This window comes from Grus americana, chromosome 2 (assembly GCF_028858705.1).
Source record: "Grus americana isolate bGruAme1 chromosome 2, bGruAme1.mat, whole genome shotgun sequence".
NCBI lineage: Eukaryota > Metazoa > Chordata > Aves > Gruiformes > Gruidae > Grus > Grus americana.
Genome location: NC_072853.1, coordinates 93,473,357 through 93,479,428, shown reverse-complemented (window position 1 = coordinate 93,479,428; position 6,072 = coordinate 93,473,357). Strand labels below are relative to the sequence as shown.

At 39.3% G+C, this 6,072-nt stretch overlaps 1 long non-coding RNA gene across 1 annotated transcript; it reads left to right on the top strand.

The window, feature by feature from the left end:
- Positions 1–82: 82 nt before the first annotated feature.
- On the top strand, positions 83–5,196 carry LOC129202115 (uncharacterized). Its single transcript, XR_008575625.1, has 2 exons — positions 83–356; positions 857–5,196. It is a non-coding gene; the product is annotated as an uncharacterized LOC129202115 (long non-coding RNA).
- Positions 5,197–6,072: the final 876 nt, after the last annotated feature.

The window sequence follows — 6,072 nt, the reverse complement described above, 5'->3', positions numbered from 1 at the left end:
GCTGCCGGAAGTGGAACCCGCGGCCCAGGGGAAGGAGCGGGCCGGAAGCTCCGCCCCCTCTGTCTCCGGGGGTGGCCGAGGGAGGTGGCGCCTCGTGTGCGGCGGGAGCGGCTTGGTGGTAGCGGTGGTTTGGTCCGGCTGTTGCCCGGTGAGGGGAAGTTGGAGCGAAGGTCGAGTGCTCGTTCCCGACACTCTCATTCGCACCTCCTCGTCTCCTAGGGCGGCCGGGCCGCAGCCCCGCGCGTCTCCTCAGGGAACTTCACCGGGAGGAGGGCGCCGCTTCCAGCCGCTCGAATTGAGAACGGGCCTGGCGACGGGAGAGGCCGCAGCCCGGGAGGGGACTGCTAGGCGTTTCGGTACGGGTTCTCTAGAGGCAGCTGGTGCGTCTTGTAAGGCGTTGCTCTTCTTAGTTTGCTCTTCCAGACCCCGCCTGACTGTGCTGGGCCGCACAGAAGGGGTCGCCAGGCCTTTAGCGGCGGGGTGCTGGGCTGCATTTAGGGTAGCCGGGTGAAAGGTTGCGGTCCGGAGGCATCCCTGTATTAGCGGTGCAGCTTTCTCACCGGCATTCTTGGCTTTGAGATTAATACTGCCTGTTTCATAGCGGAAACTGTTACAGACTTAACAAAAAATGATGTAACGTTATTAATCTGTAGCTTGTAATTAATTTCTGCTGGAGGTTTGAGTGATTTATGGCATCATTTTTCTCCTGGCAAAACCCTTGCTCCTTTCAGATAGTCCTACAGATATCCCTACCACTGGAATTTGAATCTAGAGTTCATTGTGGCCTAGAATTTTGATAAAATACATTTGAAATCATAAAATGGATTTTAACTGGCTTGTTTATTGTTTTTTGTAGATGTACCTACCAGCAGCTACAGAAGATGAATGAATGTAAATATAAATACCAATGTGTTGCATCAATTAACTCACATTGCCCTGACGAAGTTGCAACATCCAAGTTTTATGCTGCTGTGCCTGAAGGTTTGGAAGCCCAGGTTGCCGGCCTGGTGGAGATGTTTCTGGTGGAGGTATACAGGTGCAAACTCTGCCAGTTCACAAGCAGCATCAGAAGTAAGATCAGGACACACCTGGCTCATATGCATGAAGCAGATGCAGCGTGTCAAATTTCAGGCTGTCCTAAAGTGGACCGAGATGAAAATGAGTCGTATAGTTTGGGAGATGAAGCTAACCAAGAAAATAAAGAAAATGAAGAAAATCTTATAAAAAATGTCTGTCTTATTACCTGTGTATCAGATGCTTCAAAATACGAGTCCTTGCTGTTGTGACGTGGGCCCTAGCAGTCAGAGCAGTAATCCTCGTGCCTCTCACTGCTGTGAAGTGAACACCTTGTTTGGAGAAGGAGCAGCTCATTTGCAGCTTGAGGACCCCTGTTCTGCGGTGCCAACTTTTCTTTATTCCAAGAGCAAAGACGAAGAAGCCGCCCAGTTTGTGTATCTTGGCCTCTGTCTGGTTTCCAGTGTTAGAACTCAGACCTTAGCTGGGGAGATAAAACCCCCGAAAGCAGAATCAAGGTGTAAAAATTACAAAAGTCAGACAAAAACTAGATGTGACAGTAAAGAGTTAGCCTATCCTGTGAAAGATGCTTGTGCCTTAAAGCCGTTAGAGGAAACCTCATCTCTTTCAGTGCACAGTATATTCATCATCATTTAAAACTGAGCAGATAAGAAATCTTCGCATAGTTTGCCGTTATCAGGATATATTTAAATGTCTGCACAGTGATTTTACCAGTAAGTCAAATTTTATTTTTATTCTCATACAGTTGCCTCAGCTGTAAATTTCTCTGTGCACATAAGTTTATTTGGTCAATGTAAAATTTATTAGAGTTTCAGCATGAGCTGTAAATGCTATGATGAGAAGCTACAGTAAAACATCTTCATACTGGTTTAAACAAAGAAAATACAAGAATTGCAAAAACTCTAAAAATGTCCTAAATGTTAGCTTTTTGATGATGCTTCTTCATTTGGCAAAATCCCGTCTCATTTTATATTGTGGATTCTGAATATTTCTAGGAGTAGTTGACCATCATATTCCAATAATTTTAATATTAGTAGCTTTTTAATGGCTCTGTAACATTACTGTAAAGGTATTTCTATCAAGCTTGATGCTTTTTGTCTCTAAGTTTTGTGGCACTGCTAATAGCTAAATGTTATCTCCATTTATAAATGGAGGACCTTGGCAGAGTAACATAGTCTGTGTCTCTTAAATCACGAAAGGACATAATTCCAGTGTACCAGTGCTGTTCTCCTTTGCATTGACTACAAATGTTGCTTTTGCATCAGTTGTACTTTATTTAAGCGAGGAGGGAAAAATGTAAAAATGTTTCTTTTATTAATTGCAAGTGTTTTACCCTCAAAGCCATGCATTTAGTGCTTACCTTCAAGTCTGTAGGTAAAATTTTGAAAGATTTGTGTAAAAAGGTAGTCTGAGCATTTTTCTATTTGACCATTCAGTGTTGCAGGTGATTGCAGTGATTGATTCATTTTAGCAAGGTTTCCATGGCTGCTACTGCTAATATAGAACAAATTCTTGCTGTCTGGGTTGAACTACTGATTTGGTTCTGATTGCTCAGTAAGACCAGTGCAAAACCAGGTAATTTATGTGAAATAAGATGATGGCTCACAGGAGTGCTCTGGAGGTGTGGCATCAGATAAGAAAACAAGCAATGTTAGGAACATTGGGGAACGTGGAATAACAGGGCTTCCTCTGATTGTAGCCAGCATTGCATCTGCGTTGCGGTATAGGTTTTGAAGGGTTTAGATTAGATTATGTGTTGTGTAGTCTAATTTTGAAGTTGTCTTTGTTTTTGGGATAGGTAGGGTTGTTCTGAGTTTTTACTATTTAAAAGGGCAGGCAATAGAATTTTCATAGAAGGTTATCGCAGAATTTCTGCAGGAAAAGTAACTAAAAAAAGGGTAATTTTTAGAACTAAAACCAAAATTAGTATATTATTTGCTTCACAACCACATACAGTGTTTCCACTTAATTGTACGTGACTGTAAGCTGACAACAAGGCTTGTAGTCCAGTCTAACTTTGTGAGGTTGGGAAGGAGAGCACATAGAAAGACAACTGAAATTCACAGTACTTCAAAATAAAGATGACTACAACAGTGACAAGATTTATGAGTGCTTATACAAACAATGCTTTCTTAAGTGAAAGGAGAACTGGTTTGTATTGGCAAATTATAAGTTGTTTCTTGAATGAGTAATTTCATTAGATTTTTGATTCTCCCCCCCCCCCGCCCCCAAAGAGTATCTCTCTTACAACTTTAATGAGAAAACAACTTGGGACTAGGTATTCTGGGATACCTTTTTGACAATTTCCATCATGTCTGGGGGCAGTGAATTTTGAAGATTATAACTTACCATTCACTGTTCTGTTAACATATGCAGAAAGTTTACTTAATTTTAGCTTCGTGTTGAAAAGTTTAATAGGTTAAATACTTAATAACTTTTGAAGCTATTGGTAGTACTATAGAATTTTAAATATTTTACATTTGTTTTGAATATTGTTTGCATTTTTGTGATAAATGTAAGCAAAAGAAGCCTTTCTAAATATCTGTTTAACACTGTGCTAATTTCTATACATTTTTAAGACAGAGAAGAAACATTAAAGAAATTGTGAGAGGTCTTCAGCTTGCTAGTGTTTTTCAGATGTTTCATTCCGTTAAAGGGAGTTTTACTCTAACATTACACAGAACTGTTATCTGCCAATTTATTATGCTTGTGGAGCTGATACCATGGGTATGTGAGCCTTCCTGTTTGCTATGGGGATATTTTCTGAAATAAGTTTTAACCGTAGCTTCTTAGCACCAAGCTTGTGTTTAACTTAATGCCAAGATTTTAGCTGTAATTGCTGACATTATTTGCTACAGTATGCTTGTTATAAATTTTAACCTATGTGAAAGCCTAACTGGTTAGTGGAAAAAAAATGTACAAATCGCTAAAATACTTCTGTGGAGTATACTGAAGTTTCTTCTTCATTTCTTATTTAGGACAAAGCTATCAATTTGTCATGCTAAGAGATTCTTGTATGTGATGTTATTTGTTGTTTACTTATCTAAATTAAAATAGTTGTTGATATTTCTATAGGCTGTTTAGTTACAGTATACCATCTGCATCAGGGATAAAGAGGCAAAAGACCTTAAAGACTTACCACGCTGCCTGTCATAATTTTTGGTCTTTGAATCTTAAAGCTTAAAAAAGAATCCAGAAGTTGCTCAGAAGTTGCGTGATTTTATATTAAAATCTTTACAGGGAGGAGTTAGTGGTCTTAATTGCATTTCCCATTAAACAGAAATCCTCTATGCAAAACCTGCAACCTCCAACCTTGGTCTCTTCCGACCAAATTTAGAGTGTCAGCAGATGTGCTTCAAAGAAAATGGACAAGTAAAGTGTATTGCATCTCACCACTAAAAATAATCCTGTGAAGCTTGGGCATTTCGATGTTTCCTAAGTATCTGTTCCTTCAATATTTTGCATATGCTCCATAATTCACATCAAAATAACTCCATTACAAGTATATATTTTGCTAACTCATTTTAAATTGTGGTTTGAAATCTTTGAGAATTGCTTGTTATCCTGGGGTTTTTTGTTCTGTTTTGACATTGTGGGAGAGGAGTGCATTTGGCATCCTTAGAGCTGAGCTAAACTTGCTTTTACCACCAGACCCCCCATGGTCAAATTGCATCTTCATAATTAATAATTGCTCTTTCTTCTGAAACACTGTGCATCTCAGCCAAATTCAGCCTTATATTGCTTAAATAAGCACAAAACACTTTAAAACTACATAGGAGTTGTTTGAACTTTTATGTTAATAACTGTTTAACGTGGAGAAAGTTCTTTCTTCTATTTTTACTTGATGTATTTGATCTGATTTTAGCCTATTATAACAAAATGTGGCTTTTAATGCAGCTAAGGAATGGACCAAGGTGTACAGGCATCTGTGCAACCATGGTTACAGTTTCAGACTGCATCCATGTACTGAATGTAAGAGAAGTGAGAGACATTTTTTCCAAATGTAGGTGGATTTTTTTTGTTATTTTTTTATTCTCCCCTCCCCTCAATAGGTCTCTTTCTTTTACCTTTTTTACCTGCTTAGTATATAAAGTGCAACAAATGCTTTGTAAACACTATGAACATGTACTGAATTTCTGATTAAATGTTTTACTTCTGTCTACTTTTATAGAGTGGAGGTGAATTTCCCAGTGCTATGTATTTGGTTAATGCAAGTGTATGTACGAGTGAAATTGTTCTAATTGGTGGAAGAAGGCTTTAAGATTCATTAAGCTAGATTGAAACTGTGGTTTGAGGGGTGGAAGAGGGTTAGGGATGGCTTAGAGTTTGCTTGAAGGCACTAAACAAGGATGCTCATCTTCAAAGGCAGTTGGTGGTGGTGGGATGTAGCAGCTGCATAGAGCTCGCAGCTGAGCGGCTGTTAAGTAGATAGAGGAGAAAAGAAGACAACGATGACACTCAGTGCAGGGAATCTGTATGCAGGACATGACATGAATACATTTGGTGTTGATTTGAGCTTCTGATGGGCCTGTCTTGGCAATTGATAATTGCTTGGTTAGATAACCAGTTGTCTGTTAGTTTAAAAGGAAATTCTTCTTTATTAAGTTAGTAGCAGCAAGTTTATCTTCTTTCTTCAGTCTTGCTCCATCTTACTCAGAGTTTTATTTCCATGTGCAATATGTAGAGATTCTTGCTTCATACAAGGAATACTCTGTATTACCTCACAGTTTTATTGTTTGGGGTTTTTTGTGTTATCAAACTGAGTCATTTATGGGGGGGGGAGGTGCAGAGGATACTGTACTGCTTGAAACATTAAATATGAAGGATGCTTCACGTCTGAAGCTTTTCTGACTTTAGGTTTGTGTCAATATGACTGAAATAACACCAGAATTGTAATACTCTGACTGACAGCCAGCCAGGTTGAATCTACAATTTAGGTCGTTTTTGACCAAGAGTTTGGTCTCTTTCTGATTCCTTTTCTGACATTTAATGATGTCAAAAGCACATGTTGCCATTCATACTGTTAGCAGCTCCAGT